This window comes from Euprymna scolopes, chromosome 44 (genome assembly GCF_053919585.1).
Source record: "Euprymna scolopes isolate OS-2025 chromosome 44, ASM5391958v1, whole genome shotgun sequence".
NCBI classification, from domain to species: domain Eukaryota; kingdom Metazoa; phylum Mollusca; class Cephalopoda; order Sepiida; family Sepiolidae; genus Euprymna; species Euprymna scolopes.
In genome coordinates this window covers 11,877,581-11,904,110 of record NC_136525.1, presented here as the reverse complement: position 1 = coordinate 11,904,110, position 26,530 = coordinate 11,877,581, and the positions used below count along the sequence as shown (strand labels likewise).

Here is a 26,530-nt window from a genome sequence, read left to right as displayed (position 1 = left end):
TTCCCTCTTTTACAGTATGTTTTTAAATTGCATTGTTCATTATTTTTTAGCTGACCTTTTTAATTCAATTTCCATAAAAGAATGAACAATTAAATTCTTTTTACAAACAAAAAAAAAAAAAAATATCTAAACTATTTTAAATGAAATTTAACAATGCGAAATTCTAACATTCCATCTTCTGAATCTATTTCTGAACCTTGCTTACAAGGTTCGAATCTCGGTCTATCCTAATCTCATTTTCCACTTATCTAATGTTCTTCTTACTTACAGGAAAAGGGGACAGCCCTTTTTCCTGTAACACATATATAAAAGTAACATATGTGAGAAAATGATATTGTTTTTGCACCAACCTAATATATATCAATAGGATAGCGTGTGTTATATATTTTAGGTGTCTTATCCAAGTAACTAACTTCCATTTCTTGTAATAAATAATTTTACCCAGAATTCTTCATAAGTTTTGGTTTTGGTTTCGATTATAGCTGATGGCACTCCAGTAATCTAATTTGCAGGAGTCAAAAATTAGTTACAAAAGACGTGCAATAAATACAAAATCAGTGAATAAATGAGTAGAAGTTGCTTAGTTTCTCCAAAAGGAGACAAAGAGCCACTTACGGTGCATGTGCCACAGGTTGGCCACCCCTGATCTAGACCAACCTCCGTTCCCGCCTTCCGGACAACGCCAGGTAACCCTACTTGCAGCAAATAAAAAGCAAGACCGGGAGAAAGACAGAACAGCGCAAACATTATGTTCCCATTTACTTGCCTCCCCACGAGGGCAGAGTTAGACTCCAGGTCAGTGTTTTTTAATGTGGGGAAAATCCAGCTCCTCTATCAGAGTACTCTGGATAGGGACAAATATAAAAATTGTCTCAGTCATGAAGGATTTCTCCTCCTCCACTGACTGAGGAGCGAAAAGATGAAGAGCAGCATCAGAACAGATACTACACTGTCATGTTGGCCCGAACTCAAACCAGCCGACGATCTATTACACGAAATGCAGTTGTCTCTGTGCATGTTTGTATGTCGAGCCAGAATCCAAAACTACTAACCAAAGACCCACAAAGTTTATATTTACTCGATCTGCACTTGTTGTAATGGTGGAGACCATTCCTTTTTTTTTTGTTAAGTATTCGTCATAAGCTATGCTATTTGGCGGCAATGACAATCTTCTCCTGTTCTGCGTGCCCAGCTAAAAATTCCAAAGTTACAAAAAGGTAAAAGTATAACAAGCAACTGCCTCTCTCCCCAAAAATGTATATGAATCTTTAATGTTATTATACAAAGGGAAGTAACTCTTACTTCTTTCACAGTTAATACCCTTACGCTGACACGAGTTATGCGTGTGTATACAGAAGAGACGTTGCGAGCCTATCTTTGTTTTATCGTTATTTCCATGGCAGGTGCTCGTCTGAGCTCCAATCCCTCGTCCCCCCTCGCCAATCTTTCACGAGAAACACCCGTCTGACTGAAACTACTGTCAATAATTTTCTCCACTCTCTATCTGTGCCCAAATCCAAACGTAGATTCCATGTGCAAAGCTTCTTTCCTAGAACTGCACGCCAGTGGAACTCTCTGCCGCTTGCCTGTTTCCCACCTGACTACAACTTGGACGTCTTCAAGTCCAACATAAACAAATTCCTGACAAACCGCCCCCTTAAGTAAGACACTCTATCAAAACCCCCAATACTAATGATTACTACAATACTATCTCATTGATTACTGTACACGCAATAACCCTTATCCCTGAGTGGCCTTCGGGCCTTGAAAAGTGGTGACCTCCCATGTAAAAAAAAAAGATAGGAATAGATTGGGTGAAGTGGAGAGGGGGAAAAGAAGGAAAGAGAAAGAGAAAGGGATATAAGTGATGTTACACTGCTGTCCCGGGTAATGCCGGATAAACCTGCTCGGATCAACTAAAGGCGAGATATGTAGGCACCGGAAGTAAAAAAAAAATGGCTGCCTCATGCAATATCGGTGTCAATCCAATTGCGTCATCTTAATCGGGAGGGGGGCACTTGTGTTGCTGATCTTAATTCAAATCACTTGTTTGTTGATTTAGCCAAAGTATCCTCGCCTGTGGACGGTCAATTTGTGTTTGTGGTTTATTTTACGTTGATCAAATTAAGGTGACGGCGCCGACGACGAAATGGACGCCATCTTGAAAGAGACACATGACCAGAATACATGCAAGTTTGATTGTGTTTATGCGAAGCAAACAATCGCCATTTTTATTTAAAAAAAAAGAAAGAAAGAATCCTCATTTATTATCTGACCATATCCGTTGTTTTTATAAAAGAGAAAGAAAGGTTGGCCCTTTTTATTAACTGGCAATAGTCGTTACGTTATAAAATAAAAAGAAAGAAAGATTAACGTCAAGGGTGTGAGTTCCATATAGAAACGCTGATTTAATTTGAATAAAATAGAATACGTATCAAGTGCGCTTAAAAGCCAAATCACAACGTAATAGTAGGAAAAAGAAAAGGAAAAGAAAAAGAAACAAAACAACATGCTGAGGATGGAGTTTAGCTCCGAAATAGATTTATGTTATAAATTTCAAACAAGTAAAATACACATCACTTGAAAGCCAAATCACAACGTAATATTAGGAAAATAAACAAATATTTTACTTGTTTGAAATTTATAACATAAATATATTTCAGGGCTAAACTCCATCTTCAGTATGTTATTTATTTCTTTTTTTCTTCTTTCTCTCCATGTTATAAGATTGAAGAAAGAAAGAACGATTGCCTATTTTATTAGCTGACTATATCTATATTTTTATATGAAAAAAAAAAGATCGGCTCTTTTACTAACTGTTTATGGCCTTTTTTATTTAAAAAAAAAAAAGAAAGAAAAAAAATGATTGCCTTTTGTTAACTGGCCATAGAAATTTTTTTTAATTAAAAAAAAAAAAAGAAAAATGGTCTCTTTTAATATCTGGCCATAGCGATGTTTTTATATTAAAAAAAAGTGCTTGTACAGTATAATCAAGACATTAAAAAAATGAAAATATCGAAAAAAAAGTTATATTGTACGTATCCGTTATGGAATGAAGTTCTCCGAAGAAATTTTCACTTAATTTGATCAACTATTTTTTTTTACAGCGAAAAAAACAATATGTTATTATACCGATCAAAAGGTAGCTATATGTTTCGATTTTTAAGAAGAAAAGCTATTATTTAAGATGGGGAGAGAGGAGTCGGCATTTTAGACTGAGTTATCTCACCGTGGCGTGTTCTAAAATCCAAACATGGCTACCTTCAATGCGCCGTCATAAAAACCTGTTTTTCCCTGTTAAAAAAAAAAAAATACTTGATCAATTAATGTGATTTTTTTTCAGAGATCTTCAGTCCAAAACAGATACATGCAATATAACTTTTTTCGATATTTTCATTTTTTTTTTTATGTCTTCGTTAAACTGTAAAAGTATCAAAATAAAAAAATTATGAAAAATGGCCCATTTTATTATCTGGCAACAGACGTTTTTTTTTTTTCGTAAAAAATAAAGAAGGATCGTTATTAACTGGCCGTTTTTATACAAAAGAAAGATGGCTTCTTTTAATATGTAGCCATATTTGATTTTTTTTCTTCTTTTTAATAAAAAAAGAAAAATTGTTTCTTGTAATATCTCGTCATAGCCACTATTTTCTTAAAATACAAAAGAAAAAAATTGCCTATTTTATGATGTGGTCATAGGCGTTTTTTTCCTATATAAAAGAAAGAACTATTACCTCTTTTATTCTTTGACCATACCTGTTTTTTAATAAAAAAAAACAAAAGAAAGATTGTCTATTTTGGTATCTGACCATACCCATGTCTTTATATGAAAAAAAAAGGTTGGCTCTTTTATTAACATAGCTGTTTTTATAAAAAAAGAAAGAAAAAAGATTGTCTATTTTGTTAACTGGCCACAGCTATTGTTTTTTTTTTTTTTTCTTAATAAAAACAAGGAAATATTGTATATTGATTATCTGGCCGTAGTTTTTTTTTATAAAAGAAAAAAAAAAGATCGCTTATTTCATTATCTGGCCGTAGCCTTTTTTTTTAAATTAAAAACAAGAGAAAGATTACTTATTTTATTATCTGGTCGTAGACATTTCTTTATATAAAAGAAAAGAAAGATTGCTTATTTTATTATCTGGTCGTAGCCATTTCTTTATATAAAAGAAAAGAAAGATTACTTATTTTATTATCTGGTCGTGGCCATTTTTTTATATATAAAAAAAGAAAGATTGCTTATTTTATTATCTGGTCGTAGCCATTTCTTTATATAAAAGAAGAGAAAGATTGCTTATTTTATTATCTGGTCGTAGCCATTTTTTATATATAAAAAAGAAAGATTGCTTATCTTATTATCTGGTCGTAGACATTTCTTTATATAAAAGAAAAGAAAGATTGCTTATTTTATTATCTGGTCGTAGCCATTTTTTTATATAAAAGAAAAGAAAGATTACTTATTTTATTATCTGGTCGTAGCCATTTTTTTATATATAAAAAAAGAAAGATTGCTTATTTTATTATGTGGTCGTATCCATTTCTTTATATATAAAAAAAGAAAGATTGCTTATTTTATTATCTGGTCGTAGCCATTTCTTTATATAGAAGTAAAGAAAGATTGCTTATTTTATTATCTGGTCGTAGCCATTTCTTTATATAAAAGAAAAGAAAGATTACTTATTTTATTATCTGGTCGTAGCCATTTCTTTATATAAAAGAAAAGAAAGATTGCTTATTTTATTATCTGGTCGTAGCCATTTTTTTATATATAAAAGAAAAGAAAGATTGCTTATTTTATTATCTGGTAGTAGCCATTTCTTTATATGAAAGAAAAGAAAGATTGTTTATTTTATTATCTGGTCGTAGCCATTTCTTTATATAAAAGTAAAGAAAGATTACTTATTTTATTATCTGGTCGTGGACATTTTTTTATATATATAAAAAAAGAAAGATTGCTTATTTTATTATCTGGTCGTAGCCATTTCTTTATATAAAAGAAAAGAAATATTGCTTATTTTATTATCTGGTCGTAGACATTTTTTATATAAAAGAAAAGAAAGATTACTTATTTTATTATCTGGTCGTGGCCATTTCTTTATATATAAAAAAAGAAAGATTGCTTATTTTATTATCTGGTCGTAGCCATTTCTTTATATAAAAGAAAAGAAAGATTGCTTATTTTATTATCTGGTCGTAGCCATTTTTTTATATAAAAGAAAAAAGGATTGCTTATTTTATTATCTGGTGGTAGCCATTTTTTATATAAAAGAAAAGAAAGATTACTTATTTTATTATCTGGTCGTGGCCATTTTTTATATATAAAAAAGAAAGATTGCTTATTTTATTATCTGGTCGTAGCCATTTCTTTATATAAAAGAAAAGAAAGATTGCTTATTTTATTATCTGGTCGTAGCCATTTTTTTATATAAAAGAAAAGAACGATTGCTTATTTTATTATCTGGTCGTAGCCATTTCTTTATATAAAAGAAAAGAAAGATTGCTTATTTTATTATCTGGTGGTAGCCATTTTTTATATAAAAGAAAAGAAAGATTACTTATTTTATTATCTGGTAGTAGCCATTTCTTTATATGAAAGAAAAGAAAGATTACTTATTTTATTATCTGGTGGTAGACATTTCTTTATATAAAAGTAAAGAAAGATTACTTATTTTATTATCTGGTTGTGGACATTTTTTTATATATATATAAAAAAAGAAAGATTGCTTATTTTATTATCTGGTCGTAGCTATTTCTTTATATAAAAGAAAAGAAATATTGCTTATTTTATTATCTGGTCGTAGACATTTTTTATATAAAAGAAAAGAAAGATTACTTATTTTATTATCTGGTCGTGGCCATTTCTTTATATATATATAAAAAGAAAGATTGCTTATTTTATTATCTGGTCGTAGCCATTTCTTTATATAAAAGAAAAGAAAGATTGCTTATTTTATTATCTGGTCGTAGCCATTTTTTTTATAAAAGAAAAGAAAGATTGCTTATTTTATTATCTGGTCGTAGCCATTTTTTTATATAAAAGAAAAAAGGATTGCTTATTTTATTATCTGGTCGTGGCCATTTTTTATATATAAAAAAAGAAAGATTGCTTATTTTATTATCTGGTCGTAGCCATTTCTTTTTATAAAAGAAAAAAAAGATTGCTTATTTTATTATATGGTCGTAGACATTTCTTTATATAAAAGAAAAGAAAGATTGCTTATTATATTATCTGGCCGTTGCCATTTTTTTATATATAAAAAAAAGAAAGATTACTTATTTTTTATCTGGTCGTAGTCATTTTTTTTAAAGAAAAGAAAGATTGCTTTTTTTATTATTTGGCCGTAGCTTTTTTTTATAAATGAAAAAAAAAAAGATCGCTTGTTTCATTATCTGGCCGTAGCCATTTTTTTTTATTAAAAGCAACAGAAAGATTGTTTATTTTATTATCTGGTCGTAGCCATTTTTTTAAAAGAAAAGAAAGATTGCTTATTTTATTATCTGGCCGTAGCTTATTTTATATAAATGAAAAAAAAATGTCGCTTGTTTCATTATCTGGCTGTAACCATTTTTTTTTTTTTTTTGTATTAAAAACAAGAGGAATATTGCTTATTTTATTATCTGGTCGTAGCCATTTTTTTATATAAAATAAAAGAAAGATTGCATATTTTATTATCTGGCCGTAGCCATTTTTTTTATATAAAAGAAAAGAAAGATTACTTATTTTATTATCTGGTCGTGGCCATTTTTTTTAATATAAAAGAGAAGAAAGATTGCTTATTTTATTATCTGGCCGTAGCCTTTTCTTTATATAACAAAAAAGAGAGGTTGCTTATTTTATTATCTGGCTGTAGCCATTTTTTTAAATTAAAAACAAGAGAAAGATTGCTTATTTTATTATCTGGCCGTAGCCTTTTCTTTATATAACAGAAAAGAGAGATTGCGTATTTTATTATCTGGCTGTAGCCATTTTTTTAAATTAAAAACAAGAGAAAGATTGCTTATTTTATTATCTGGCCGTAGCCTTTTCTTTATACAACAGAAAAGAGAGGTTGCTTATTTTATTATCTGGCTGTAGCAATTTTTTTAAATTAAAAACAAGAGAAAGATTGCTTATTTTATTATCTGGCCGTAGCCTTTTCTTTATACAACAGAAAAGAGAGGTTGCTTATTTTATTATCTGGCTGTAGCAATTTTTTTAAATTAAAAACAAGAGAAAGATTGCTTATTTTATTATCTGGCCGTAGCCTTTTCTTTATACAACAGAAAAGAGAGGTTGCTTATTTTATTATCTGGCTGTAGCAATTTTTTTAAATTAAAAACAAGAGAAAGATTGCTTATTTTATTATCTGGCCGTAGCCTTTTCTTTATATAACAGAAAAGAGAGGTTGCTTATTTTATTATCTGGCTGTAGACATTTTTTTAAAATTAAAAACAAGAGAAAGATTACTTATTTTATTATCTGGCCGTAGCCTTTTCTTTATATTACAGAAAAGAGAGATTGCTTGTTTTATTATCTGTCCAGAGCCAATTTCTTATATAAAAAAAAGAAAGATTGCATATTTTGTTATCTGGCTGTAGCCATTTTTTTTATATAAAAGAAAAGAAAGATTACTTATTTTATTATCTGGTCGTGGCCATTTTTTTATATAAAAGAAAAGAAAGATTGCTTATTTTATTATCTGGCCGTAGCTATTTTTTAACAGAAAAGAAAGATTGCTTATTTTATTATCTGGTCGTAGCCATTTTTTAACAGAAAAGAAAGATTGCTTATTTTTTTATCTGGCCGTAGCCTTTTCTTTATATAACAGAAAAGAGAGATTGCTTATTTTATTATCTGGCCGTAGCCATTTTTTTTAAGAAAAGAAAGATTGCTTGTTTTATAATCTGTCCAGAGCCATTTTTTTATATAAAAGAAAAGAAAGATTGCTTATTTTATTATCTGGTCGTAGCCATTTTTTAACAGAAAAGAAAGATTGTTTATTTTATTATCTGGTCGTAGCTTTTTTTATATAAAATAAAAGAAAGATTGCTTATTTTATTATCCGTCCAGAGCCATTTTTTTATATAAAAGAAAAGAAAGATTGCCTATTTTATTATCTGGTCGTAGCCATTTTATATTCAAAGAAAAGAAAGATTTCTTATTTTATTATCTGGTCGTAACCATTTTTTAATAAAAGGAAAGAAAAAGTGCACGTTTTATTATCTGGCCATAGTTGTTTTCTTTTTTTTTTTTTCACAAAAAGAAAGAAACATTGGCTCTTTTAATATCTCGACATAGCCGTTTTTGTTTTTATAAAAAGAAAAGATTGTTGCAATTATTATCTGGCCATGGCAACGTTTTATATATATATATATATATATATATATATATATATATATATATATATATATTTTATTATTATTATTATGTTTTATTATTATATTACTAGTGTGTGTGTGGGGGGGTGAGCGCCTGGCTTTGTCAGGTCGTAAAATACGTTTAAATATGATGCTTTAATTTGTCTAGATTTCATACATCTATCTATTAAATTATAAAACCCAAATGACCTTGTAACGGGTGTTGTAATCCAACACCCGGTTTATGACTTCCCGTTGCGCAAGCGTACATAAACATAAATATACAACAGCGTAAACAGACAAACACAAATCGCTGGACCGATTTCGTTCGGACAAACGGACGTCCTTAGAAAAACGAATATCTTAAATTTATTGAATGAAAAAACTTTAAGATATGGGAAGCAAACGCAAAACGTGATTACAAATAATACGTACAATCATCGACCTGTTTCATATATACGATATACATTATACTAAATAATCAACGCGACAATAAAGCATATTTTTTTTACTGTGTACGTTGTCAGCGTCCCAATTTCCATGTTAAAATTAAAAGATATATCAAAATTTAAATTTAACTTTAAGTATTAGGTTATCTGTTCAGTGCTTATTTACCTATAAGTATGGCAAACCACTTATAATTCAATGGCTGTAAGTTTTTTTTTTTCAAAAATAAACAATTATAAACAGAACGACTCATAGAAATCTATCTATATTCTTTTTTCATTTTAATATACTTTCATAGGAATGTTTCTGTTATGTCACAAAAAACGATTTTCTTTACATTACAAGGGGCAAGCTAATATATTAATTCCATAGCTAATATAACATACTGCCCCAACGGGTCACGGTTAGTCTAGTATAATTATAGAACTTATAGAATTATAGAAACCTTCTCTACCACCAATAGCAATGGCCAAGAACACATTACCTGAAAGTACTTCTTTTAAACTCCTCGGCCTAACGTTTACAGGGAATATGAACTGGAATAGATACATTGAGAGCATTGCCAAGGCTGCTGCAAGGAAGGTTGGCTCCCTCTACCGTGCTAGAAAACTACTTACACCTTACAGTATCCTATACCTCTATAAGGCAACCATTCGCCCATGTATGGAGTACTGTTGTCACATCTGGGCTGGTGCATCTGCTTCTTGTCTCTCGCTCCTGGATAGGGTTCAAAAGAGAGTCGCCAACCTGATAGGTCCTGAACTGTCATCTAGGCTTCAGCCTCTGTCCCATCGACGAGATGTTGCATCCCTCTGCCTGTTCTACAAATACTTCAATGGTGAATGCTCTGACGAACTGCAAACACTTGTACCTCCCCGACGTAACTACCCCCGACAAACCCGACAAGCTACTAAGTCTCATCCCTTTACAGTAGAGATCCCTAGGTGCAAGAAAGCTTTTTACTCCAATAGTTTCTTCCCCAGAAATGCGGGTCTTTGGAACTCCCTTCCGGGATTCTGCTTTCCCAACTGCAACGATATGCAGAAGTTCAAGTGTAATGTCAACAAACATCTTTCTACTCATCTCCCTTCATAATTACCCCGCTAATTAAGTCCATGATAGTAGCCCCCTGCTTCAAAGTGGCACTGTGCCTTGTTTGGGGTGAAAATTGAATAAAATTATTTTTTTTTAAAACTCTACTGACCGTCTTAGTTTGTCCTCGGCGATCAGGCGATTACATTTTTTAAAAAAGGGATGACAGGTGTATATAGTATTATTACAAAGTCGTGGATTTCAAAAGTAAAAAAAAAAAAAAACAATTTTTGGGTGCCATCAGCTATTCGGTCTTATTCCGAAGGAGAACATCCCTGGGAGATATTGAATTCACAAATGGTCTCCACTTGCATGTGTAAAGTCGCAGACACAAAGAAAATAAATAAATCCGACTCGACTTTTTTTTCTGTTTTAGCAAAAGCCGTTTATTACTATTAATTTCCAAATAATGCCTGTATCATTTTATTTACTATTCATTTCGTCTGCCATGCTATTAAAACCCTGCCCTCTCGACACCAGCTTAAAAGTTTCTCCCCCGCCTTGAAGGGGTCACACGTCCATTTCGATCGGTCCACTTTTCTTCTACCCCGACTTCACACTGATATTATCCAGTCATTTCACGCCTTCGACTTTACACTTCTATTGTGAGAAATTATTTCTCACATCCCAATTTCCTCCCTGCAGAAGCAAAAGAATCCACAAATACAAAAGCCATATTTTTTCAAACTCAAAATTTATTCAAAAGTAACAGCAATGAAAGTTTATTGGTTCTGGCATTGTTCATTTGCAAAACGGTGGCCTGTTTTGCCTCCATACGCATGGAGCCTTTAGTTCGAATTCCTATTGTCGGAATGCTAGTTCGTTGTTCCTCGGAAGGATCCATGAATGTTCATGGTAAACTCGGCAGGAGTGATGGCGCCTATAATTAGGCATAATGTGAGCCCTTTGGGACTCAAGATGAATTGAGATAAGATCCAATATTTGGCAAATAAACATGCAGAACAGTTCCTGAATGTCATCCTTAATTAGGATAAATTCAGCAGCATAAGTAGTCTCTGCTTGTAGAGATGTGGTCCTTCGTTCACCAACTGTTTGGTGTACATAAAGGAATTATCTTAGCTTCCTCCAGTGGGAGCCGCTGAGGTTTTTAGTCTATCCCGATGCCGAGTTCTGTATAGACTGAAAGAGAAAGCATGATACAAAAGCGCGCCAAGTCAATCACCTGACACATTCAAATTTAAACCAATGACAGCTGACCACTAATGCGTGGGCGGACAAGCAAGAAAAGATGGCTGCCGTATATGGAATTTCTCACACTATCTTCTCCGCCACTGACTTAGCTTCTCGCCGACCACGTGTTGTCCTTTTTTCTTTTTCCTTGTCACGAAAGCCAGCGCGCACTACCTAATTTGCATATGTGCTTTTTCAGCTACTGCTGCTAATATCTTCACAGGCCAGCTATTCTACAGATCCTGCTGATATTTTCCTACGGGCTCATACGCGCTCTGTTACAGCATGTATACCCAGGTCAACAAAGATAACGATGTTAGATTTTGAACTCGGGAATCTGCTCATAATCTCGAACAGAACCACAAGAACCCGTGACGTAACGGATACAGTACTCAGTTTATATCGTTATAAGAGATATTTATAGGTTTATTGGTTGAAAGTTTCAAGCCCTAGTGCAGGCGATACTAAAAATTCTTCCCGGTCATGGCTGACGGGATGAGAGCATGTTACCTTCGTGGATTTTATAAAGGATTCCGTTTGAAATTCTGTATGGAGTTCCAAGTTCGGCAGAAAGATTCCCGAGTTCGACAAGATACATCTGAATAAGGTCGGAGGTTTCATCGACCGAAATGGTGTGAAAATGAAATTCAAAACGACAACAGTAGTCTGAAGAATTCAAGTAATAGGCACAGCTCCGTTGGTCTGTCACGTTTAAGTTTGAAGAGATATTTTCATTGGTCTGTCATAGTTTAGTACTTTCAAAACAGATCGAATGGTCGTATGTTCAAATATTTTTTTTTTTTTACATGGAGTTCACCACTTAGCAAGGTCCAATAGCCACTCGGGGATAAGGGTTATTGTGTGTACAGTAATCAAAGGGATAGTGTAGCAATAGTATTGGAGAATTGATAAGGTGTCATTACTTAGGGGGGGGGCGGTTCATCAGGAATTTGTTTGTGTTGGACTTGAAGACATCCAGGTTGAAGTCGGGAGGGAAACAGGCAAGCGGAACAGCGTTCCACAGGCGTGCAGTTCTAAGAAAGAAGCTTTTTTCATGGTATCTACGTTTTGATTTAGGCACAGATAAGGAGTGGGGAAAATTATTGACGGTGGTTTCAGCTAGTCGGGTGTTTTTTGAAAAAGATTGGCGAGGAGGGATCAGAGAATTGAGCTCAGACGAGCACTTGCCATGGAAATAACGATAGAACAACGACAGGCTCGCTACGTCTCTTCTGTGGGAAAGAGGTTGCAGGGTAGAGAAAAGGGCATCTCCCATCAGGTCACGAATCTATTTTGTACTCTGTCAAGGCAGGATAGGCTGTTTTTAGCAGCTCCCGCCCAGATGTGGCAGCAGTACGCCATCTTGTTTTTTGTCCACAATTTACGTCGCATTTATTCGGTCGGCCAATGTTTTTTAGACGTCTTTGTCTTTAAAGTTGTTTAATCAATAATTCACACAATTATTCAAATAACAAACATTTATCACGTGCAACAGCATACGTTAACCGATATATATCTTATATATAATAAAAGAGGCGCCGTTTCCTCCTAGACCAAATACCGTAGGTTTACAACAACAGGTTGCACAAAAAATTTATTATGTTTACGCTATTAGCCATTACCTTATTTAACTATAGAACGCTATTACATACACATTCTTTCGTAATATTAAAACATTACATTTATGCCTAGGAGTGCCATCTTTATCATCGTCATAACCTACAAAGTAGCTCAAATTTCTCTCCCTCCTCCATAAGTCTCCTTAGGACCCCATTCTACACCGCGTGCATTTATACTTGTTCCTACTTTCCTGTGTCTAAGCCGTCATTAACTGACTAGTAATTACTTACACATCGCATACTCTTAACGGCTTACCACTACTCAGATAGTAATTTCTCCCTCCTACTATTCCTAACAATATCATTGGTTGACGTCTACATATTCGGACATTCTGGATTTACCGAAACATCATTCAAAAAATTTATGTTCCCGATAGTAGCCGCCTACTTCAAAGTGGCACTGTGCCTTGTTTGGGGTGAAAATTGATTAGATTAATTATACGCCTGCATTAAAAATTGATTTGTTTTGGAGATGGTGTTATCTATGGTGTGAGAAAGTTAACCTGTGTCTAATATTAAATGATTTTCTTTTAATATGAGTTTGCTTATTAATAGCGATAAATTATAGAAACCTCCACGTTGTTTGATTGTGCTTATATGTATAGGGGTCAGGGTGTGTTGAAAAGAAATTATAAAGTGATAGATCGCGAATGTTAGAGCTAAAATATAGATTATTTATATAAAAACTAGGTATTACATATTTCAGAGATGTCCCATGGTTTCATTGCCGTGGAACTGCCTTTTAAAAGGCTTTTAAAAATCCAAACAAATCATCAGTGATTCACGAAATGAAAAACAACTCGAAGAGTGACGGTCAAAACTAAATCACCCGTAAGAAACACGTGAAACGCGTTTGGGTGTTCCTTTTGAAGAAAGTACTTTTTCAGTAAAACCAAATTTATTAGGTTGGTGCAAAAATAATGTCGTTTTTTGACATGAAGATGAACGTCGAAAAACGACATTATTTTTGCACCAACCTAATATAGGTTTAATATAAGGTTTATACTTATATAGCCTTTCACTTTTTTTTTTTTAAAGAATTTGTTTTTTACCCCTTAACTTTGTTGGAGATATTCTAATTTGCATAAGTGAGTGTGTTTTTGCACAATAAAGAGCAACCTTGAAAGTCGGCATCAGTCTTTACAAAAATATCTATCTATCTATCTATCTATCTATCTATCTATCTACCTACCTACCTACCTACCTACCTATCTATTATATAAAAGGAACTTTGTCCGTGTGTCTGTGTGTGATTTCCTTCCCTATAGACTCTGCAACGGCTGTGCCGATTTTTATGACATTTCACACAAAAGTATTTTATACATCTAGTAGTGTTCTTAGATAGGTTACGTATCGGAATGCTCGAGTATCGATATTCGATAAATGAAAAAAATCCTATGCAAGGAGGAACATGTAGTTTTTACGAAGGAAACTTTAAAATATATTGGACTAGCCTGGGTGCCCGGCGTTTCCCGGGTGTTTGTAAGTGTGTGTTGACCAAAAAGAAGAAAAAAAAAGGTGGCAGTAGGCAAGCAGGCTTGAACCCGTACCGCAAAAGAGGAAAAGAACCTGAAAAACAGAACGTGACGTCTTTGCTATATTTATTAGGTTGGTGCAAAATAATGTGTGTTTTTTTACATGAAATTGAATGTCAAAAATGACATTATTTTAAAAGAATCTTTAAATTTATACCCTTTTAAATTTGTTCGAAATATTCTAATTTGCATAAGTGAGTATGTTTTTGCACATTTAAGAGAGCGACCTTGAAAGTCGGCATTAGTCTTGCCATGTCAAATAGCAGGTGGCTCATATTGGGGACATGTATAACGGGGAATCAGTATACACGAATAACGATGGTCATGACAATACTGAGGGAGATGTTATATAATTGACTAAGATGATGCTTGGTGACTTCACATTATTAATACGGACTGGGACATATGATGCAACAGTTCTTAACACATATAGAGAGGAGGGGAGATTCATTATTACGATGAAGGAGGCTCCTTACTTGTAAGTGGGGGAGTGATATAAGAGTTCGTTTATAGATGAATATACAAAACACATTTACCTTTTCGGTTGTAAAGACGACACGGGACAACACAGTTACAAAATTATTAATTGTGATTTCTTTATTTATTTGTCGGCCGATTGATGAAGTCAGGAATTCAAGCTTGTACAACTACATGGTCTACTCTTCCACCCTTCGCCTCTAAGGGGCTCCCATTCTCCAACTGACTCTATCACTGTGTGTGATCTCTGATTACCTCATCCTTCAACTGACTGTCTCACTAACTTCGAACCCACAGATTCAATATATTGAGAAATCTCCTTCGTTTATGACGTCAGAAGTGTGGTTCCCAACGTGACTAACTTTCACGTGGATTTACATATGTCTGTCCAAACACACTTTTGGCAAGCAAAGAATCCCCAATTCTAATTGTTTAATATCTAACCTATTTTAAACAATATTTTTAACTCGCATTGTCTATTCTTTTACATATTTAATATCCAGTTATTCTAAAAGAATAGACGATCACTTTTTTCTGACATAAATAATATTCAGTTATTTCTAAAAGAATTAACAATCGACTGCATTCCTAGGATTTCAATTATCCATTATCTTTTAACACTTGCTTACAGGGTTCGATTCTAGCCTTTTCTTAATATCATTTTCACTTATTTTTTTTACATAGGCATCACCACTTATCAAGGCCACTCGAGGATAAGGGTTAAAGAGTGTACAGTATAAATTGGGCAATATAGTAACGGTTAGTAATGGAAATTCGGTAAATTTGTAAACTTATATGGAACGGCTCATCAAAAACTTCTTTACGTTAGACTTGAAGACAGCCATATTGTAGTCAGCTGGAAAGCAGGAAAACAGAAGACAATTCCACAGGCATGCAGTTCTAAGAAAGTAGCTTAGTTCATGGAATCTACGTTTAGGTTTAGACAAAGATAAAGAGTCGGGGGAATTAATAGTGTTTTCAGCTAAACGAGTGTTTCTTGTGAAAGTTTGGCGAGGAGGGAACCATAGATTGGAGCTCAGTCGAACACTTACCATGCAAATAACGATACAACAGAGACAACCTCGCAACATCTCTTCTGTCACATGGAGGTTCCAGGGAAGAGAAAAGGACATCTCCTACGAGGCTACGAAGTCTATTTTGAACTATATCAAGGCAGGAGAAGTCCTTTCTAGCAGCTCCTGCCCAGATGTGGCAACAGTATTCCATCCTTGGACGTACCTGGCTCTTATATAGATAGAGAATTGCATCAGCAGTGAGATATCTAATGGGTCGATAGGAGGATCCCACCATTTTTCCAATGGCCTTGGCAACGGATTTAATGTACGAGTTCCATTTAAGATCAGGAGTAAAGGTCAAGCCGAGAAGCTTGTCAAAACTTGAGGCCTCCTCAAGACGCGAGCCATTCATTTCACTTGATGCCAGATGTGGATCAGAACGTTGATGATGTAAAGAGAGAAGCTTGGTTTTAGATGCATTAAAAGTAACCAACCACTCGTTTCCCCGTTGTACCATGTGCTCAAGATCAGAGGAGAGAGAGAGAGTCTAGTCTGCCTTCTTAGTTACATGAGACAGACAAAAGGAAGGGAAATTTAAAAGATATTGAGCAGCGTTAGTTGTTTAAACAAAAAAAAAAAGAGGAGTAATTAGTCTCTGCTACCAGAGTGACTCATCTTTATTAACTAACCTTCTGAAAAAAAAAAGAAAAAAAAAAGGTAATGGTGCATAAAACCAGGCCCTAAGTTTCAAATATGGCGGCTGGTCTAGCAATTGAGGTATGGGAGCACAAAATGGATACAATACTTCCGTTATTCTTCAAAATTTATTAATTTTGGGCAACATATTAAGATATTTTTGCTAATATATATATTTTTTTTAATATAATTACGTTTTCTTTTTTTAATGTACTATATTAAAATATATTTTATTTACATATATTTTATGTAAATCTGGGCAGTTTATTACGATCGTTGCAAATTAACAACAAAAAAAAACATGTTTATAGTTAACTATATTTCACGTTTATTTTTTACCCCCCCCCCACTTTTTAATAAAAATATATAAAAATACGAAAACATTCTTAATCAATTGATTTTGTGTTTTTTAGTCGGGTATCTTTTTCCAACAACTATGTTTATTTTATCAAACTGTTTAGATATTTCTATGCGATTAAAAACACAAAATCAATTGATAAAGACAGTTTACGTATTTTTATATACTTTTATTATAAGGCAGTAAAAAAAAACTAAACGTGAAATATAGTTAATTATAATAATAATATTTTTTTAAATCGGTGACGACCGTAATAGACTGCACAGGTTTAAATAAATAAAATAAAAAAAAAAACATTTAAAAAAAAAAAAACGTAAATATGTTAGAAAAAATATATTAACAAAAAATAAAATCTTGATATTTTGCCCCAAATATATAAATAAACGGGAGTATTGTATCCATTTTGAGCTTCCATACCTCAATTGACAGACCTGTCGCGATATTTGAAACTTAGTGTCTGCTTTTATGGACAATTATCAAAAACCCTTTCAAAACAACTGTTTTTTTTGTTTTTTTTTGTTTTTTTTTGTTTTTTTTTGTTGTTGTTGTTGTTGTTGTTTTCGGGGGGGGGGTAATACAGGCTAAGTATCTCTTTTATTGTATTTTTTTGTCCCCCGACAAAAGGAAGGTGGACCTGTAAATTCGCCCTTGTTCGTTTGTCAGTTCGTCTGTTCGTCTGTCCGCACTATTCTTAATAACTACGTCTTGGAATTTTTAAAAATTTTACCCAAACATTAAACATGATATGAGTAAAAAACTAACAGAACGGATTTTCCGGGAAACCTCTGGTTGTCCCTCTAGTGGTGCCTTTCGGGTTAAAATGGCTAAAATCGACACTTTTGTGCTTATTAAAAAAATTGATGCCTTGGATTTTTATAAAACTTTCTGAAAAATTGCAACTAACTGATTTCTATATAATTTTGTTTGTCTATACTTCGCGATAATTCTTGGGTGTACCCCAGGGGCTCTTTTAGGGCTAATAAAAACACTCCATTTTTGGGACTATTTTATCATATTTGTCCAAAATTTTCTGTGTATGTATATTTAGCAGTTTTGCATTGGTGGGGCAAATGATGGACTAAGTCATTTCTTTTTTTTATGGTGCAGAACTTAAATTTACGGCCTAAAACTGCACCGTTTTCTCATTTTCACCAGGATTTGACGTCCCCTGGGACTTTTGGGGCTAAATTTATAAAGATATATATGTGTGTGTGTGTGTGTGTGTGTGTGTGTGTGAATATATTTTATTATATATATGAAATATATATATATTTATTTATATATTTATATATCTATGAAAGTGAAAGTGTCTGTCTGTCTGTGTACATTTCCCTACACAATAACTCTGTCAATTTTCGGTACGGACTCAAGATTTTGATTCAATTTAATTTAAATTTTTATATCTTACTTTGTAAAATTTTTAAAAGTGCACTTTGAAGATGAATAAATTTCAAATTGAATCTTGTACCATTATTTTTAAAGCCTATATTAAAAACATTTTGTTTAACAATTTTCATGCGTTGGATGAAATGCTTTTCTAACTTGTATATATAATGTATATGATCTCGATGGTTATTATTTCGAAACCAAAAGATGTATTTAATTCACACTCATAGTAGTTTGTGTGTATTGTGTCTTACATTTGTTTCGTTGAATAGCGGAAATTCATCAAAGAGCTCTTCAAAGGCAGATGTCCATTCTTCGAAAAAAAAAAACAGTTGGAGAGTTTTGTTTCTCTTGAACAAAAAAAAAAAGTAAATTGAAATCTTTTAAAGTAAAAATTAAAAAAAAAAAACACTCTCGCCCATGACAATGTTCATAGGCATCCTCCCCCCCCCAAAAAAAAAGAAAAAGATAAAAAGAGATTTAAATTAAAATTCCCCGACATGTTATCTTAGTATGCCAGTATTGATGTTTTAGGATTTCGTATATATTTCTCACAGAAGAGGTCTTACGAGTTTGTCTCTGCTTTATCGTTATTTTCATGGCAAGTGCTATCTATGGTCACCTCACCCCCTCGCCAAGCTTTCACAAGAAACACCCGTCTAGCAGAAAATACTATCAATAATTTCCCCCACTCTTTATCTGTGCCCAAACCTAAACGTAGATTCCATGAACAAAGTTTCCTGCCTTCCAGCTGACTACAATATGGTTGTCTTAAAGTCTAACGTAAACAAGTTTTTGGTGAGCCGTTTCATATAAGTTAGCAAATTTACCGAATTTCCATTACTGACAATTACTATAGTGTTCAATTTCTACTGTACACTTTTTAACCCTTATCCTCCAGTGGCCTCTTGGCCTTGATGTGATGCATATATATATATATATATATATATATATATATATATATATATATATAGGGTGTCCACAAAGTCTGGCTACATTATATAGCCAGACTTTGTGGAAGCATCCTGCAGATTATGTACCCAGACTTTGTGGGCACCCTATATATATATATATATATATATATATATATATATATATATATATATATATATATATATACACACACAGGGTGCCCACAACGTCTGGCTACATAATCTACAGGATGCTTCCACAAAGTCAGGCTACATAATGTAGCCAGACTTTGTGGACACCCGGTGTATATAGGTTCAAATTAAAAGCTAGGAGTTATGCACCGACTTTAGGAGATATTATTCGCAAAATATTCATAACACACACACACACACACACACACACACACACACACACACATAATAGATGGAAGAAAAAAATTTACAATATTTGAGACAGAATGAAAGACAGCGTGTGGCCAATTAGTTTATCGAAAGTAATGAGAATTATTTACACCATGCTTCCAGTTCCGTACCCGCATCGAGGCGGTGATTGAGGCTGAAGGCGGCTACATTGAATAGATGTCAGCTCTACTACATAATAAAGCTACTTGAATTGATTTTTTTCAATAAACGCTTTAAAATAAGCTGTAATGTTATTTTCTTTAGGACGACAATTTTATCGTTCCATCCTGTATTTTACTCCACTAACCCTTGATCCATATTTAATAATGCTTGGTGTTTAAGGAAGGTTTAAAATACCATTGTTTTAGTCTTTTATGTTACTCGACCCAAGATTGAACCCCAGTATCCCGGTTCTTCAGTAAATGCTCCAGCCATTATTCATGTGAATTGGGACACTTAGACGATGTTTTTTTTTTTTGTTTTTTTTAACAATGTTTCAGCTATTGTCGTTCTTTTTATTACTGCATGTTTGATGTGGGTTCAAAGTCTACAAAAAAACAAAAAAAAAAAACAAAACAAAACAAAAAATGACTATTGTAATTAGATTCAGCGTGAAATTTTATTGAATGAAACGCGTTTGATCTTAATGTAGGGCTTTGTTTGAAATTGAATCCCCGGAGAGAGAAATCGTAAATATCGTCATTATTTATTCAGTAATTCATGTGTCTTTAATTTGCCCCCTCTCTCTCTCTCTCTCTCTCTCTCTCTCTCTCTCTCTCTCTCTCTCTGGCTCTCTGGCTCTCTCTCTCTCTCTGTCTCCCTCATATGAAAAGTGAGAATATGTGTGAGGACACTTCTCAACCTATATTCTCAACGAATTTTTAACCTACAGACGTGAAATTTGGTATACAGGATAGTCAGACACGTAGAAAGCTTTTTAATCCGTTTTCTGAAACAATGAGCTGCTAAGGGCTCAAAATTGACAAATTGGTACGTGGGAGCTAAATGTTTCCCGAATTTGCATGCGTGAATAGTTTACATTAAAGATTATTTATGTTAAGCATAAGCAGTTCGTAAACACCTTAAGAAGATCGTGTCACGCTGGTCTAATGGTTATCGTATTTGACTAACTATCTTTAGGTTTTAGTTTCGAACAACATAATACTCGCATGCATATTTCTCAGTTTCTACATGAATTAAAATATAATATTTATGCGTATTTTACGTCCGGGCAACGTCAGGCGGACTGCTAGTCTGTCTATCTATTAAACGTGAGAATGTGTAAGCGTGTCCGTGTGAGGACACTTCTCAACCTGACCGCCTCATGGCAATCAGCTTGAGAAGTGTGGCAGTTATATAAATGCAACTTTGTCTCTGTGTGAGTTCGTTCCTTATAGACTCCGAAACGGCTGAACAGATTTTCTTTCAAATTTACAGAACTTTAGTGTATAAGTCTGGGAATGATCTTATTTAATTTTTGTCTTAGAATGCCCCCGATAATTGCCGATAATTGATAATCGAAACCGTTATTTTAATTTATCTATTATCAGTAAAACAATTTTTCCATGTCGTCACTTAGCAACAACGATAAAACAACGGGCCGTGAAAATTCTACTGTGGGTAAGTTGCGTGTTTTTTTTTTTTTTTTTTGCATGACGTGGTCTGTAGGTTCAAACCCCGCACGTAAAGTTCTTAATGTTTTTTTTTCATTAACTGGAAAGAAGTTTATATAAAATAATTTTATAAAAGAAACAGTAGGTTCTCTACAGTGCAATGTAGAATAACATATATTTTAGACTAAGTTACTGCAATGGAGTCATGTGAAGCTTCCTCCCGGGCGATTTCACGGATTTCGATGAAAATAAAAATATAGGAATGTGAAATATTCGTTGATCATCATTCAATCTCGGGCAACGTCGGGCCTTCTAGTATATATATATATATATATATATATATATATGTGTGTGTGTGTGTGTGTGTGAGAGCATGAAAAGTAATATGGTTAAGCTTAAACATGGAAAAGTAAAGGACTAGTTGTAAAAACTGGAAAAGAAAAGGACAAGATATTCTAGTAAAAACATATAATAGATTTATAACTTAAAATATTGCAGCATTAAGTATTGATTATATAATGCTATGAATTGAATTTTTTTAAAATTCTTAATGCTTCAATATTTTTAGTTATAAATTTATATTTTTTACTAGAATATCTTGTCCTTTTCTTTTCCAGTTTTAACAACTAGTCCTTTACTCTTCTATGTTTAAGCTTAACCATATTACTTTTTATGCTCGCATTTTTTTCTATTGTAATCCACGATTTTTCCAGTAAATTCACTTGTTCTTTGTTTCATTTCAGTCTTTTTTTTTTTTGCTTCCATAAACATAACATACACGTATGTAATAACAATATACAGCACTCGTCTGCTTTCAATAAAATCCTCCTAATTATCTCCCTTTCATTCTTTCAATTCTCTCTATTTCATTTGTTATTTTTCTTTTCGCGAGAGCGGTGCATTGGGATCGACAGTAGTCACTGAGGCGACGTGGTTGCTATGGAAACCAGTCATAAAAAAACGTCGCTCATACCCTTACGTTTTTTTACGATTTTAGACACCATAACTTTTGTTTTACTGAAGGAAAATTGAATAAATGTTTTTTCACAATATAGCTGAGAAAGTGATCTATAAACTGTGATAATTGTTTGAAATTTGGTCGAAAAATGAGTGAGCGGTGAAGCTTTAAAGCCGTTCTAAATGACTAAAATTGCTATTTAACCATATATTCAAACACTACTCTGTTCGGATAATATATATATATATATATATATATATATATATATATATATATATATATATATATATATATTAGTGTTGGGACGATTAATCGGAATCGTGAATCGGAAAAATTGGAGCTTTTTGAAGTATCGGAATTGGTATCGGAATCGGAAAAGGTTGAGCATATTTTCCGATGCCAAAACCGATTCCTTAAATTATCTTTTTTATTTGATTTTGTTTTAAGAAACATCTTCCACTGCTTGTGGTAAAATCACCCCCTCACAAGTGTATTTTTATGTTTGAGTAAATATAGGCAAATTTAAGATGCGTTTTTACGGTAATCGGGACAAAATAACACTTTTATGGGTAAATATTGATAGATTTATAAAGAATAAGGATCGGTAATTTAGTACGGAATCGGTAATTGTATCAGAATCGGAAAAAAAATATTGAGATCGTCCCATCACTTATATATATATATATATATATATATATATATATATATATATATATATATATATATGTGTGTGTGTGTGTGTGTATGCATATTTTATGCATTTATAAGCTACAATTAACATCCAAACGAATGCTTTGACGATAATTACGGTTTTCAAAAGGCGAAGAATTAAAAGATACATTTGCCTTACTTAAAAATACGAGGTTTATTTATGGTGTCTTTTACATATATATTAAAAAAAAACACCCAATACTTTTGCTAATGAGGAGACTTTGTTTAAAAAAAACTATATGTCAAAATTATTATCCGTGACTTTCCGAAACGATCGTACAAATTATTGACTTTGTTGTTGTTACTTTTTATGAAACAGATTTTTAATTCTAATTTGAATTTTAAATTGTCAATCACATTACTAAATATATATATATATATATATATATATATATATATATATATATATATATATATATATATATATATAAGTGATGGTTGTGTAGTTCCAACGATAGAAAAAATGTATATTTAAAAGAGTGTAGCCATCAACAATTGTGTGTTTTTTTTAGCCTTTTATCATATTTTTATTTCAAAATATTTTTATAACGCTCTCTTCAGATATTTTCGTAAAAAGGTTTTTTTTTTTCCTTTAAAGTGGAGTTTGAAATGTTATTTTTATATCTGCTGATACTAAATGTGTTTTTCAGACTCAGAGTCTGAGAGCGAACCAAACCTTGAAACGGGTTATAAAAATATTTTAGAATAAAAATATGATAAAAGGCTAAAAAAATAAACAAACACAATTGTTGATGGCTACACTCTTTTATATATATATATATATATATATATATATATATATATATATATATATATATATATATATATATATATATATATATATATATATACTCGGGTTTTTTTCATTCAAAAGTAATGGACTAATGAATTCAACGAGGTTGTTAGATAGTGCTCAATAAAAACAGCTATAATAATATGATAATACTTGTTTATTGTTATATAAACATGGTTACATCCTGCTGCTACAAATAGCCACTTGTTTCAATCAAACAACAGATATCATCAGGCAGCGACTTGACTATTCAAAAGTTCAATGAATAGATTATTCATTGAACTTTTGAATAGTCAAATCGCTGCCTGATGATATCTGTTGTTTGATTGAAACAAGTGGCTATTTGTAGCAGCAGGATGTAACCATGTTTATATAACAATAAACAAGTATTATATATATATGTATATATATATATATATATATATAATACTTGTTTATTGTTATATATATATATATATATATATATATATATATATATGATATCAAACTCTATTAAGCGAAGCTAGTAAAGAATATATCAATAACAAAGCAACTATATCATCATAGAAAAAGCTTAACATGGTTAAGAGGAGCAATTAAATATCTTTAGTTTTTACTCTCTTTTCTTTCTTTTTCATCCTTTTCTTTTCTTTTTTTTAATGATCCCTATTATTTCTTAGTGACATCATGATTCATTTTTATTATTATTTCTCCTTTTTTTTTATTTTTTTTACCCTCCTCTTGCCTCAATCTCTCTCTCTCTCTCTCTCTCTCTCTCTCTCTCTCTCTCTCTCTCTCTCTCTACCGTCAAACCTTTCCCCAACAATTCTCACAGATATTCCTTTCAATGTTTTATAGGCGACGTTCTCATATTCTCACGTCTCTCCCGCAGGTTCAGAACGAGGCTCGTCGTGATCGGCCATTTGCGACGGGTCATCTAATTAGACGCCATTGCTAAAAAAAAATGAGAGAGAAAAGATAAATCAATTAAAAAAAAACAAAAAAAACCCAAACAATTGGAGTACGTACATTTCACGGGCGTCAAAAGAAAAGAGGAAGAAAAATATTACTACAAAAACGAGGGACAAGACTTAATCATTAACGGTAAGTCTGACCTTTAATTTATACCCCCAACCCCCGCAAAAGAGTCACAAGCACTCGTCTCGCTATGACAACTATCAAAAATTTCCTCAAGTCTATCTGCGGCTAAATCAAAACACAACTCCCATTTTCTTTGCTTAAAACTGTCCGCTTTTACAACTCTATATGACGGTGTTGCTTTCCAGCTAACTACAACAAGTCCAATGTAAACAAGTTCTTGTTGAACCGTTCCCTTACATAATCACATTCTTCTCAATTTTCTATATTAAGGATTCCTATGCTGTTGGCTCACTGACCACTTTACACTCATTAACTGTTATCCTCGAGTGGCCTTCGGACCTTAATAAGTGATGTCCCCCTTGTAAGAAGAAAAATCCAACATAAAAGTGTATGCTCCCGTTCTCATTTTATAGAGTCTAAATCTAAGATAAAAGATCAGGTGTAGCTGACCATATCTGGAAGGAATAGGGAAACCGTCTACTATTATGGGACGAAGGAAAAAAATTATAGATAGAGAAGAGACTAAGTCAGAAGTGTAGTATCTGTTCTAGTGCTACACATTGTCTATTCTTATTATTTGGATTCATCGGACTACTGTTCTCATCTTGAGTGTGATTTTCACAAAGTTTCGGTCGATGTAACCTCTGACCTTCTTCAGGTGTACCTTGTCAAACTCGGGAATGTTTCTGTCGAACTCGGGAATTTGGACAGAATTTCAAGCGGAACCCTTTATTTACTTCACAGGGGTAGCATGCCCTTGTTCCGTCAGCGATGGCTGAATAGAGATCCTTAGTAATTCGTAATGGTATTTTTCGAACCTTCAACCTTCAGGAGAATATCATTTTTTACAATTGATTTTTCTAAGTACTCTAACCAATGTGCCACGGGCCCCTGCGGACAATTCTGGTACGAATTTTAGGAGCCTTAAGCCTATTTTTATTTCTAGTTGTAAATATAACTATTTATTACTAATTATTACTATATATTTACGTGTATCTATCTATCTATCTATATATATATATATATATATATATATATATATATATATATATATATATATATATATATAATTATTAAACTCAAATGACCTTTTGTAATCGAACATTCAGTTTACGACTTCCGGTTGCGCATGCGTACATAAATAAATAATCAACGCGACAATAAAACGTATTGTTTTACTGTGTACGTTTTCAGCGTCCTAATCATTTTCCCCCCCGCGTTTAAATTATTGAAATGTACAATTTTTAACACTTTCTGCTTTTTTTACATCCGTATTAAGTTATTTTAACGCAATTTTCTTACAAATAAATCTACTTTAACCCATTGACAACCATAAGAGCATTTTACAACAGTGATTTACCCATCGCTTTCATCTTTTAAATTTTATTCTCCATTTTTTAATACACCTTTCTTAAAAAACATTCATACATTTTCTTCTACACTACCAACATAAATAAATAACCCCGAAAATATGTATTTTTTAATTTGCGTTACAAATAAATAACCAACGCGACAATGAAACGTATTGCTTTACTGTGTACGTTTTAAGCGTCCCAATTGTTTTTTTTTTTTTCGCGTTTAATTAAAATCAAAATGTGAATTTAACTTTAAGTATTATGGTATCTGTTCAGTGCATATTTACCTATAAGTATGTCCAACCACTTATAATTCAATGGCTGTAAGTTTTTTTGTATTTTTTAAATAAACAATTATAAACAGAACGACTCATAGAGATCTATATTTTTTTTCATTTCAATATACTTTCATAGAAATGTTTCTGTTATGTCAGAAAAACTATTTTCTTTATGTCACAAGTGTCACACTCATACATTAATTCCATAGCTAATATAACATACTGACCCAGCGGGTTACGGATAGTCTAGTTTGTTATATATATATATATATATA

General features: G+C 32.5%; 1 protein-coding gene across 3 annotated transcripts in view; it reads left to right on the top strand.

Annotated features, from left to right (window-relative positions):
* LOC145268690 (uncharacterized) overlaps window positions 1-26,530 on the top strand; it is a 307,214-nt gene that overhangs the window by 210,165 nt on the left and 70,519 nt on the right. Inside the window, exons 1-2 of one of the 3 annotated variants that reach the window (XM_080124202.1) lie at window positions 21,052-21,087; window positions 24,414-24,625. The exons of 1 other annotated variant lie outside the window; for it this stretch is intronic. The gene's annotated coding sequence lies outside the window, so the exon portion shown is untranslated. Of the gene's footprint in view, window positions 1-21,051; window positions 21,088-24,413; window positions 24,626-26,530 lie in introns of those variants that run through there. One more of the 3 variants, XM_080124204.1, reaches the window with a different exon arrangement.